The sequence below is a fragment of the Falco rusticolus genome, chromosome 9, assembly GCF_015220075.1.
Source record: "Falco rusticolus isolate bFalRus1 chromosome 9, bFalRus1.pri, whole genome shotgun sequence".
NCBI classification, from domain to species: domain Eukaryota; kingdom Metazoa; phylum Chordata; class Aves; order Falconiformes; family Falconidae; genus Falco; species Falco rusticolus.
The window spans coordinates 2947287-2961109 of NC_051195.1; the positions used below are offsets into that span (position 1 = coordinate 2947287).

Consider the following 13823-nt stretch of genomic DNA (forward strand, 5'->3'; position numbering starts at 1 on the left):
ACAAGAACTCCCCACGGCAGCATTAGCAGATGGAGCCAAAAGACTACAGTCTCCCATTGCTCATTCATGAATAAAGTCCTCTTAAGTACGTCTCCATTTTTTTCTTCTTTTTTTTTTTTCTTCTTTTTTTTTTTGTTTTGGAAGGAGACAAAGAGTTTGGTAGGAGCTGGGCTTCAATCAAAAAATGGCAATGTAGTGATTAATTAGCAGATAATTTCAAGCAGGAAATTTCAAGCAATAAAAGGTTGAAAGCATCACTCAGGGGGAAGGAAGAGGAACTGGCAGATATACCGTAACTGGGAAAATACAATGAGAAATAAATCAAGAGGCGATGAGGCTTCCTCCCCAAAGCACAAGTGACGATGACACTGAGGAAGGCAACCCTGCCTGGATACCCGTGCCTGCATCGTGCTGGGGCAGGAAACACTGATGCTCCCAACGCAGCCGTCAGCAGTGCAGCAGACCTCACTCTCGTAGTTGCTGTTTGTCCCATCCGCTACTAATACGCAATCCCCCACCCCCCCTTTTTTTCCCCCTCAAATATCAACAACGTTAATTAACAAAGAAGCGTGCAAACATATGCTAATTTGATGCAGTATCATTCAGGAATAGCAGTTTGGCAAGAGGCAGTGACTGATGGAAAATCCAGCTATTGATTTTCCTATAGGTTGCTGTCATCACTTCTGTTGCTGACAAATAAACAACCTAAAGAATATTTGCTTTCCAATGACATCTGGTGTCAACAACAGTATGCATTTACTGTCATACTTTCTCCAGAATAAATTGATATTTTATTATTTCATGTGTTTTAAAATCATCACTGGAATTCCTGATGGCATTACTGTTGATAAAATGTACATGTATCTCAAATCCCTGGCAAAGCACTTAACATCCACAGCCAGTCAGCATTCATATCCTTATCAATTCTTTTCAAGACATGGTATTAAAAAGAATTGTTACTCTTGAACATATTTACTAAGGAACAGAAGTATGATTAATAGTACAATAATAACACAATAAAATAGAAGTATACTCTTAGGAAATATTTAGCACAAGTAAATTTTGAGTGCTGCTCAGGGTATTTCAGCAGATTTAGTTATAGCTCACAAACATAATTTTGCAAGGATTTCTCTTCCTTATTCTGCAAGTTGGATTTTTGCATAAAGGAATGTTTTCCTTTGAGGACTGGGATAAAAAAAGACCGAGTGTTTTCCCACCAGCCCTTGACAGCTGTCTCAAAGACACCATGTGCAGAAAATACAGAGGACAGTCCCATTTGGAAGCTCCTCAGAGTGAAATGCGTAACAAAAGTTGTAGATTTGACCATTGTGTTTAGCAATGCTGGCCTATTCCATCCAAAAATATTTTTTTGGTGGAAAATACCCCTCAGTCAAATGTGGTTTGTTACCATGAGAATAACTTTTTGGACTGAGACTGTATCCTGGACCTAAGATCAAAGAGAAATATATTTCTATTTTCGGAAGTAAAGAAGTAGGCTGACTTAAAAAAACAAAATCCAGCGTCTATACGGGACACTTCATTCCATATCTGCGAGCTTTGTTTTCACAACCACAACAGCAGACAACAGCAAGAGCACAGCCCCCAGCCCGGCACTGTCTGGCAGGCGCATGTCCTGCCCTTGCTCCCCTTCAGTGCCAAGCACCAGCAGCATCCGCTGAAGTAACAGGGTAGGAAAATTCCTCCTGTTATAAAACCAGCTGTTTTCTGAAAAGGCAGATTCCCACCACCACCCCCCTCCCAAAAAAAGGACTTCTTTTCTCCCCCAGTGTTTTTTACGGCATCCTCTGAAAAAAGGAAGCTGGCAAGAGCTCTGCAGCTGCCCGAGCCATCTGTTTCTGCTTACGGGAAACCTGCTGGTAGCCCAGACTCACATGGAGGATGCACAAACACACACTCCCCTGCACTTCAGACAAGCCTGGCATCGCGTTATTCACTTACATGATGTTTAGGTCACTTGTTTCACATTATACATTGAGGATAAAACACAAGCAGGGGTGTGTTTGCGGGGAGAATGCAAGGACAGGTGAAAAGCACATTTCACACTGCAGCAGAGGCATAAGCCAAGGCATCACCATCACGAGGTTCCCAGGAATGGCTCTGTCCCCCACCCAGGGATTACGGGGACACTGAGGGGTCCCTGAGGTCCCAGACACAGTGTGTACGTACATGCTGGGGTGCGTAATCCAACTTTGAGCTTGCACAGTGCATGGCTGCTTTCAGGTTTTTACCAGGGAATATTACACAAATCATTTGTTATTCCAAAATTCACACACACACACACATACTGCCACTTACCTGCAGAACAAGGGAGCACCTGCACATAGATACCGTATGCCTTGAGGGCCATTTCAGAAGATGAATTTTATTTTCATATGGAGAAAGAATGTGACATTTTTACCAGAACTGCAGTTTTACAAGTATGAGAACAAGATTATTATGCATCACAGTATATTCCTATTACTTCTGTCTGATGTCTAAAAATATGCTGCCAGTAGATATAGCTAGATAAACAGTAACTTCCTAATAAGACAAACTAGAAACCTTCAGAATGAGCTCAGATTGCCTCAGGCTACAGAAACATAAACACTTAATTTTAGTTTCTGTCAGACACAGAAAGACCCTAAAATGACTTATATGATGCTTTTAGCCCTAGAGGATATGAAACTAAACCAGTACACCCTACTTCCTTTTAATAACCCTTTCTGATGAAACAGGTTTAAAATAGCATCACTGAAATCACCAGTGTAATTTACAGATTCACAGGTACTATGATTTTTACTTCGTTTGTTTTGCATTTTCTGCTTGTATTTTGAGTAATCAGTTACCGTTAAGTAACAAATTAATTTCTCCAAAACAAGGAATCTTTCAAAGCAGTGAACACTTAAAACACCCTCCTAGTTGTCTGTGTTTCCTGGTCCAGGGAACATTATCTTGGTTTCTATCCTGTGTACGTTCTGGACCCACAATCACTCAAACCACAAATACACACCCATTCATTTAAGCCCAAGCCATTGTACCAGCTTCATAGAGACAAGTCGCACACATGTGTATTTTAGGGTAAGGAAAAAAAAAAAATATATATAGGCCCAAGAGACTAAGGAAGGACACCCTTCACATTCTATTTCCATTCTTCCATATTTCTATTTCTCTTTTCACCCAAGTAATTGATATTTTGCTGTCCTCCCCCTAAATTTTTTATTTTTTATTTAATACTCCTGAAGAGATTATTTCAGATCAATCAATGGACAGCCTACTAAAAGTATTTTAAATCGTTTTCCATCTTCAATGTCTATCCACTAGTTGAATTACATTTCAAGCAAGACCTGCACATTAGACCTGTTTCCCCTACTCCAGTCCTGTCTCCCATACTGCCAGTCCCTTGCTGCCCCCCTGCCCCTCCAGCCTTGTCCCTGGCAGATCTACCCCTGCATGACAACATAGGAGACACACAACATTCCCTGTATGTCCCCTCTGTGCTCCCAAAGATGACACACACCTAGAAATACAGCTACACTTCATTAAATTGCATTATACAAACATCATTTTTATTTTCCTGTTATTTACCTGCTTTCCAACTGATGCAGAGATGCCCAAGAACAAACGCCACTGGCCCATGGGATCCATTTTTTCGGATCAGTTGAACGCTGCTGTCTGCCAAACTTGTCTTTCAGAATGTATCAGCCAAAATAAAAATGGTGAGCTTTTTTATAGCATAAATTAAGTCTGTTTGTATAGTCCCAACCTGGTGATGGAAACCCTGACTGCTGAATTATTTTGCTTGCAGCTGTAGCATGTGATAAGTGCTCATCCCACAGATTCAATGGAATAACCTGAGAGACTCTGACCATGTTATAACATCAACATTTTCCTCCTGTGACTGGAAAAGTAAACGCTCAGGCTGATCCATGAGTGGCTGAAGCTTCAACAGAGTGAAGTCACTTCCCCCCCTCCCCCCCCCCCCCCCCCCCCCCCCCGCCCCCAACAGAGCAGCTACTGAGAACCTGGCCATGTATTTCTATCCCAGGGAGTAATAAGAGAAAATCTGTTTGTGGAAAAGGTGAACAAAATATTTAATATACAGTTCTCAGACTCGTCACACCCTGCTTACAAATACTGAGGAAGGAGGGAAGGGGAAGTTACAGGAAATTTTTTTTCTGCATTTTCCCCTCTTTCCTACAAGTGCACCGTTAGCATACTCCATGCCCTGGCATGGGAAAACCCAGCTTGGTAAACTGGGTCTCAACTTCTTTAAACCTGGTTAACAGCTGCCTTTGATGCACTACTCGCATCGCTCAGGTGCCCCTGCTCTCAAAAGTGGGTTCCTGAAACCTATTATGCATGAGATTAAATTCAAAATCCCATCCTCAGCTACTTCATTTTTTCATGTGTATAGGGAAACATCTCAAGAAGGAAAAAAAAATAGAAATTTTGTGCTTGAAAAAGAAGCACAAACCCAGGCTAGCAGTACCTTTGGAAAAAGTAACCAGGTTTTTATCTCCCAGTCAGGCTAATTTTTACCATATTCTGGTTTTGGAGTTCAGCAGGCTCTGGAGGACTGTCTTTTTCACAGGAATTTGAAAGAACCAAGAGTTGCACTCTGTGAGATGGCAAAGCTAATTTAGAGCCTATTATATGTTCCAAAAGCAAAGAAATCACTTTCTGGGAAGCCACACCAACTGCCAGTGCAACTCACACTCATCTTGAGTAGGGGGTAGGAAGAGGAGAGGTAAGAGTTCACTCACGCACTCTGTGGGACTGTGCATTTCACATAAAAACCGTGAGGTCTTTTTCTTAGACAAGATTACCAATTGCTAATTGTGGAAAAATCAGAAAGGCAGCAGATAAACCTGAGTTAATGAAGTCTCAGAAAGACTCATAAATAACTTGAAGCCTCATTAGATTGAGGACCTGAACCAATTTTCTGGCAAGAAATCTTTCTGGCAGTTGCAAAACCAATAACGGGTAGCTCTGATTTTGCTAGCTTCAAGTCAACCTCTTTCCATCAAGAGAAGAAATGAGGATAATTTGCTCTTATAGCTCTCTGAGTGCAGTACATGCCTGGCAGAACTGCTCACTCCTGCAGCGTGGTAAGGATTATCCCAGAGACCTCAACTGCAGCAGGCACTGCTGGGGTGCCAAGGGCTTCTCCCCAGCTCACACACTTTTCAACAGCATAAAATCCCAGTATATATATATCCTGTATCTGGCATACTGCAGTGACGGGGTGAAATGGAACCAAGCTACATTTACAAGCAGCTCTGCAGCCTGTGTCTGAAACATACCCATTCCTTTCCCATCGCATCAGGCATTAGCTACAAAAGCCTGCCCTGCGGCATGCATATTTTGTGCTTATGATTTGCTTTTCCAGCTGAAGTCATTAATGTACAATTTGTGCAAGTTAGCTGTCTCATAAAACTTATCTTAGCCTTATCAGAAATAGCACCAGAGCAGTTCTTAAAAGAAATTGTATCCTCAGTTTTTCTCTCTTCATACTCAAGTGTACTGCATACCTTCCCTAAAAGGCCACCAAAGAACCATAGCCATGTTACTGAAAACAAATGAGACAAAATAATGGGATGTTAACTCATTTCCAAGCTTCAACCAGTTTTGCACCTACTTCAGTCTTAGATTTTTCGCCCGATCACGGAACAAAGCTACATAAAGATATGTAAAAAAAAAAAAAAAAAAAAGAAAAAAAAGTTGCTGGAAAGTAGAACACCAAGTCTAATAATCAACAAAAATGATGGTAGCTAAACTTGGGTCAATATTAAGTTAATACCACTCAGCAAAAAAAGCACTTCAAAACAAGAGCAAACCCCAACAATATAAAAAAATCAAAACACACTGACTTCCAAGAGACCTGCTGTCCATAGGTCAAGTAAAGCCTATGCAGGAAAGTGTATTTGTGAGAGAAGAGCAATTTAAGTCATAAACGTCATATGAAATGAACGCCCTCATGTCTGAATAGAAGCTTTCCAGCCGTCACCAAAAACACCAAAAAAGCTTTAAAACTGCACTAGAAGAGCCAAACTCCTTGTCTTTCTGCATCTTCTGCCCACTCAGACATCACCTTCTCTGCCCAGGTCAGCGAAAGAAGATGCAAATGTACAACAGAACACTAACACAGATGCGTTCCTGCTAACAGGAGGTCCAGCAGCAAAGCGCATGCTGTCTGTGCCAGGGGGCAGCGCTTAGGAGAACAACAGTGTTGAAGCAAAGAGAAAAAAAACTTTCAGCAAAGCTACACAAAAACCTGAGATATACCTCAACATTTCTCTTATGGAAAAACCTTTAGTACTTTCATTCATCAACATCCTGGAGACTTTGTTCTTCCTCTCACACACAGAGGCACACAGCTTTGATTCTTTCACAGAACCGACTAAAGGCAGTAACTAAAAATAAAAAGCCAATCAGATCACCTTAAGTTGCTTCCTTAAAAAAAAAAAAAATAAAATCCTATTTCACAGCATGCTAATTAAGATAACAGAACCAATGCCTTGATATCATGATTAAGAACAGTTCATTTTCAGCATTTTTCCTCAACAGCAGATCGATGCAATTATCTGGCAATTTGCTCACTGAATGACTTTCCAAGATGCCTTACTGTGATAAGACAATGCCTTCTTCAAAGTGCCTTTGAGCCAGTGAAAGATGAACCTGCAGGAAATATTTTCTAAGCAATGTACAATTTAATTCTTCAGTAATAAAGCAAACTATTTGCTTCATGAGTAATGACAAAAACCACTGAAGTTAGGTGGAACAGCAAGCCACTGGGTTTTTTCCTCATTTCACAAACAGTGATCACTAAGAAGAATGTTGTGATGGAGGGCACATCCAAAAGATCATTTTTGGAAAATATAAAACTGAAGTTCTTGACTTCATTGCATTTTAACCACGGGACACAGGTGAAGACTGGCTAGCGGGTGAATCACTCGTTCTGCCCTTTAGTCTTTCTGCTCTAACTACATGCTGATTTTCACGATGGTGTTTCACGAAGAGCTGCACTGGCACCTGGACAACATAAACAAAAGAAATGCCATTTTTCAGCAATCTGGAAAAAGGATAAACAGGGAGGTGAAAGGACCTGCAGGTCTTTAGTCATTCAGTTTGGTTTACATGTCCTGATCAGATTTTAGGGAAAGATACCACACCGCTCAATCACGAGCGATGCACACTGGTAAAATAGAGGGAAATGCTGACTGTACATGCAGCTGGTCATCTGTAACCTCAGTAGCCAAGGAGATCTTTAAAAGATCTTGCTAGCTCTGAAAAGATCCCCAGCTTTCTACCCATCCCCCTGCACCCAGGGGCACCGATGGCTCACGGTGCTGCCAGAAACCCAACCAGCCTGCAAAGTTACCTGCACCAGCACCCACGGCAGCAGGGAGGTCCCCAGGCAGGGCTGCTGCCAGTGTCTAGACCAGGGAGTAATTTCTGAGCAAAATGCAGTTTTGTGCTCAGTTAAGCCATGTCCTGTTACCCACAGGCACCAGCTGCCTTTACCAAAAGCGACAGCTGCAGCCCACTAACTGTGTCCCTCCACCTCCCAGCATCGAGAATTAAGCACTTTTCTAAATATTGCCCAAAAGAAGCCACAGGAGCTCTTCTAGTGATTCCTTCAGCAGCAGCCTTTGTAAACCAGCATGGTTCCCCCAGCAGAATTAAATTCAAAACTTACCTGCTTATCTTTCCATGCAGCTTCCCAGCCTTATCCTTCTATAATGATCTAAATCTAAACACATTTTCTGTTGATACCTGATACCTGCAGAGGTTCCTTCTTCTGTTCTGTGGAAAGGAACCCTTCCCTGCTTCAACAAAAATATCTGAAGGAAATAATCACAGACCCAAGACTTCTACCACTCTGACTTAAATAGTGCATGTTCATCCTCATATGCAAAATACATCACTAAAACCACAAAAGTAGATGTATTATAAAATGTTCCAACTTGACCAAAATTGACTTATTTTTCCAACACTGAAAATTCAAAACACGGTAGAACTTTGCGGTAGCTTTCACACATGTATACCACACAAAGCTACATAGATAAAATTTCCTTTACAAACCGCTTCTGGTGTTACACATCCTGGTTTAATGGACTAGGAACAGCCTTATTTTTGATATAAATACTACCACAGTGGAATGGCCAGGTATATATTCTCTTTCCAGAGGATGCATGGTGGTGAGACCACTATTGAAACATGTTACCTTTGATCACCGAAACACAGGTTCACTTCTTAGTTTCTTCAAAACCATAAACTATGGACTGTAATGATGCTTCTGCTTCACTAAGTCAAATATACTGATCAGGTTTACCCTACAGGAAAGCAACCCTTCCCACATTTAAGCTGAGCTCTCACTTTGCCCTATAGCCTGTAGTAGCATTGATAATTTAAGCGTTTCATAAATGTAAAATTTTACTCTCCTCTGAATCAATAGAATTGTTTTTGATTTCCAGTATTACACCAGCTAACAGCATAGCAAAAATCACAAGCATACCAATACACCTACTTCATGAAAATTAATGTAAAATACAATTCAATGAACGACTGTAACCAGAGGATGGTTTAGAGCGATGCAGTCCCACAGAACAGCACAAACACCTGTTGGGATAAGCAATGCTATTCTGTCAATATGGACCCTAAACAGGTTTTCTTAGACTAATAATCATTAATAATAATGAACAAATTAACCAGACTGGATGCTAAAAAGCATCAGGACCTCCAGCATTTTGGAATAACGCTGTATATACCCAAGTGCAGCTGGAATTGCACACAAATGTGAATTCCCTTTCATAAGTCATTCAGAGGATTAATTTTATGTTTTTTTCCTAAATTCACAATTAACAACAGCAAGTCACTTAACAGCACACAGCCTGGCAAGGAGTTTAGATGGGCAGCAATGCTGAACGAGACAGAAAAATTTAGGTTGAGAAGGACCTTTGTGGTCCCCCTGCCCAACCTCCTGCTGAAAGTAGAGCCGAGCTCCAGGCTGCTGGGATATGTGCTTATGCTGGTGGGGCTCCAAAGAGGGGATGCTGCAGCCCCCCGGCCTCCTGCCCCACCCCCATGGGGAATTTTCTTCTCCCCATATAACCAGTTGCAATTTCCCCCCATATAACTGGTTGCTTGTGCCCACTGCCTCCTGTCCTTGCACTCTGTGCTTGGGGTGGACCTTGGCTCAGTCTTCTCCATTACCTTCCTCCAGGCAGCTGAAGCCTACAGTTCAGCCCCCACCCTGCAAGCCCTCTTCTCCGAGTTCGTACTTCATGTCCTCGTGCCCTTGCATTTGGCTTTGGCCAACAGCAGGAGGCTTTCTGATGCCCCTCTGCACAGCATCCCTGCCCTCCAGCACAGCATCTGCTCCTCCCAAAGTGAAGCCACCTGCCAGCCTGCTGAGCGGACACCTCAACTCATCGTCCAGGTCACTGCCAGAGACGTCGCACAGCTGAACAGCACCCGCTGGAAAGTGATGGATAAAGACCTTTGCTCTTGTGTTTGTTCAGATTAAATGAGAAACAGCTGCTGGGCAAATCTGACTTCATCTTGCTCCCTGCTAGAGCACGGTAGCAGCCATTTCATTTTGATTCTATGCGTCTACATTGCTAAGATGACGATACCGCAAAAAGTCCTTAATAATCTCCTGGAAGGCCGAGAACACGCAGAACATGCTAAGTTTCACTATCCACCTTACACAAGCTTCCACAGACGTGAACTTACTTGGTAGTCTTCTTCATGACAAAATAATTATTTTTTTTTAAAGGGTCCTGGCCAATGTAAACAGGAAAAACCCACTGTTCGGAGGTCATGCTTTGCATGCCTTCTATCCTTTTGATGTACAAAGGATGTTTGTTACGATGGTTTAGAAGTATACAGAATACAAGATCAGGACTACACTAACATCCCACTCTTGTACCGCATCATAAAAAAAAGCAAAAAAAAAAATTGCTTCTTGATGAATATAAAATGCTTCAAGACCTGCAGTTATTTCAGCAGACTTCAATTACCAATGCTTTGACCATTTGCCACAAGCACTCAAGAGAGACGAACTTGCAAATGTCACTACGCCTCAATGCAGCAGAAATACAAGCAACTCAAGTGGGATACTCACTGATGGGTGTGCAACTGCATTTAATTCTAATATGCTGGTTACTCACCCTGCATTAACGTATACATTAAAAGGGGTCTGCCCCCCCAGCCCCTCCCCCACCAAAACAAAAATAAATAAATAATATACCTGAAATCAGTTTGCATGTGCCCTCCAAAGGCTTCTTTTAAGCACTGTTTTCCACCTGAAATTAATTTAATTGCATCTACTGAGAAGGCTGCAAGTCCTGAAAGAAACATGCCAAGTGATTTTAAAATTGATCATAGGAAAGCTGAAGTTGGCAAGAAGCTCGGGAGACCACCTCGTTCAATCTTCTGTGGAAAGCTGGACCTTAGATAAAGTTTTCCGGGGACTGTCAAGCAAAGTCAGGAGTATTTCCTAAATATATTTTAGAACAGTAACTATCAGAACTACTTTTATCCTGTGCTTGTTAAGGAACTTCCTTTCATGCACGGGTGAGATGACAGCAGCTTTGAAGCATTCACTGCATATCCAGCTTTAAACTCCCAGATGAGCTCCTGATTGTAGCAGAGGTGTGAAGTTTCTCCAGAGCAGACCCTAGCCAAACCCCTCAGCTGTTACATGGGTTATCTCGGGAATCTCCCCTCCGCATACCTTCCCCTCGTCTGCAAAATACAATGGCACTGCCTAAACTACAGTCAACACTGCTTTGTGGGAAGCCTGCACGGCTGTTCATGACGTCTGTATAACTTCCAGGCACTTCTCTACACCCTTTTGCCCTGAAGCAGCTCATCAGGACAGCAGGATACAGACCTTCAACTGGATTTCCAACCCGATGGCACTTTATTTGATGTCAATGTCCTCCCATGGGCAGCGACACACAATGTAAATGCCATTTTCCTGGGGATCATAATTCATGATGATGCCACACGGTGGTAGCACTACTAAAGGGATGGAGAACAGCGAGCTCTCACAAAGCATTTGGGGTCAGAGTCAGCTGCAAATTGTGGTATTTGATGCTCCTCTAGGAAGCTCATTTCATCTAACCTCCCCAGAGCCAAAACAAGAGGACACCATCCTCATTTCAAAGAGAATAACAATTCACACTGGAGTTTTAGTCATTTTTTTCTAACATCTGTGCCTAAATGAAACAATGAAGCACAGTAGATGCAATACAGATGGCTTACAAAGTCATTTAAAATAGACAACTGCTATGGTTTTCACCACAAATGCATAAACTAGCCCTTAATAAAGCTGTATGTGGATCGCTCCCGCTAAGTCCATCATCTTAACAGCCCACAATTTCACAAGAAATCACCCTGCAGCAGCATGTTCCTTGGTCTCAGATGAACACAATCCCAAACCAGTCCTGTATTATAATCCATTTACAGAGCAACACAACACAGTGGTTTCATAAGACAGTTACAACCATCTTTCTAATTCAGACTTCTTACTCAAGGTAGGAGTCAACTAAAAACGGGGGGGGGGGGCGCGGGGAGAAATTTTCCAGCTTTACTTTGCAACTGTCATTTGTACTTTAAAATACAGTCTTCCTACTGCCTAAATATGTTTCCAGAAAAACAGAAATCCATGGATTCTCAGGTCAAAGTTTGCAAGCAACTTCTCATTGGAAGCAAGCCACTTCAGGTCTAAAGACTCAACCACCAGAAATCTGCTACCACCATAAACCACAGAGGACAGAAGAGGACACAGCAGGCAGAAGAAGGCTTATACCTGCCCTTACGAGACACTTTACCTTACAACGTGTTTCACTAACGCGTCAGCAAATGCCAGCCTTCATGTCTTCACCCACCTTTACTGACCGGTTGTACCAGAAAATAAGACTGAGACTTTACAGGTTTGACTGCAGAGCATGAGAATGGGAACAGGTCTGGGAAATTCTGGTGGAAGAAAAACTAACAAAAGAAATTTGTAAACCTCAAATGGAATCATTCCAGTGTTACAGAGGGAAATCCTGCAAATCAAAGCCATCCATGCAGCGGGATCACTGTTCTTGCTACTCAGCTGCAGCCTCCACCAGCACCATCTCTACCCTACATGGACAGCTTTGGCAGATGTCTGTCAACCGGCTACAGAATTGTAGCTGCTGTAGACAATTACATCTTTTTTTTTTTTTAATTGTACATTAGATATCCACGCAAAGACCTCAACCTTTCAAAAGTCAACCCTCAAAACCCTTAAAAAAATCCCATCCTCTGTCAAACTGCTGAGTACAGCTATCTACCCTCCTCCCAGATCCTGAGCAAGCTCTGTGAACTCCTCATGAATAACTCCTCCATAGAAATGAACACTGCCGCATTCATTTAGAAAACAAAAATGGTATTATAAGAAAATATGCTGCTTGCAATTCTGGTGTAATATCCTCAAAAAACAGTGTAATGTCAAAAATGGCATTTTGCTTACCCTGACTTGAACAGTGAGATTTCTGGCTCTCTATAAACAAGCAAAAGTTTCAGGTTTTCTACGGTAGAAGACCCATTTTTTTTCAAGACATGATTTTATTATAAAATAAATATGTCTAAGTTGTTTTTAAGGATTCTGTTCTGGTTTTCTATTTTAATTATCGTGCATTAAAAACTCATGGTACAGTTACTGAATTTGTACAACTGCCTACACTGTGCAAAAGCACTCAGAGAACTTCTGCCTCCAGCAGATTGTGGGTCCTTACAAAATGTCCCAGCATTAGTTCAGAGCTGTCTAAACCAATGAGCATGAAAAGAAATTTTAGCATCTCTGCCACTACCGCTTGCACTTCTTCCAAAACTAAAAGAACTTTTCCAGGCTTTGGAAAAATTCAGCATTTGTGCGTCTTTGCTCCTGCCAGCCTCCCCCTCTCCGCTGCTCCTCTTCCCCAGCACTGGCTCCATCACCATCACCTTAGCCGGGGCATCAAATTCATCTCTGAGACTGCATTACCCATACTACTCCTTGGACTTCTTTCAGGTTTACATGCTGATCATCAGGTTTAATTCCACAGCAAATAACCAGAAAGAAAAAAAAACAAACCACCAAAGTAATTTAAAATATGGGTATTTCCCAACTGACCACCCTATTCTTCTATTCTTTAGTAGCTATTGCGGAGTACACAAGTAAAATGTAGTACAGTAAAAACGTCCCTAGGAAATCTTTTTCTTAATTTCTGAGTATTTATATTGTATTAAGGACAGGTGTTTAAAAGAAAATTAGCATAACCTAACTACTTATGAGCTATGTAACAGTTTCCATTTTGTCATTTTCATAGCATTTTGTTTCAGAATTTTCTGTAATAGGTACATTTCCTTTTTTGAAACAATAAAGGTATTTACATGATGTTTTTACTCCAGCTTAATGAGGTTTCAAAAAACAAAGCCTTGGCTATTTAAATCCATTATTAAGATATTTACGGAAGGTCAATTTTTACACTTTGGACTGCAATCTCACTGAGATCACACATGTACAACTACAGTACTTTAAAAGTTGCATTGTAATGGGGAACTGAGGTTTTAAAAATACTAATAGAAAAAAGGAGGGTAAAACTGGTTTTCAGCTTTAACTTCAATGTGAAACCTCAGCATCACATGAATATGCATTTTGCATTTCACATATATAATCACAAGTTTTTAAGGTGCCTTGGGACCTCTGAAAGAAGGCACAGAATAAATGAAAATCATTTTAATTAAAAGCAAATTAAGGGGTCTTCTAATCCAGGCAGAAGTAGCAAATCCGTGGAGACTTT

The 13823-nt window shown here is 41.5% G+C and overlaps 1 protein-coding gene across 2 annotated transcripts in view; it reads right to left on the bottom strand.

The window, feature by feature from the left end:
* PTPRE (protein tyrosine phosphatase receptor type E) overlaps positions 1-13823 on the bottom strand; it is a 108969-nt gene that overhangs the window by 74002 nt on the left and 21144 nt on the right. The window contains exon 1 of one of the 2 annotated variants that reach the window (XM_037399853.1): positions 3586-3713. The exons of the other annotated variant lie outside the window; for it this stretch is intronic. The gene's annotated coding sequence lies outside the window, so the exon portion shown is untranslated. Of the gene's footprint in view, positions 1-3585; positions 3714-13823 lie in introns of those variants that run through there. 2 annotated transcript variants of the gene reach the window in all.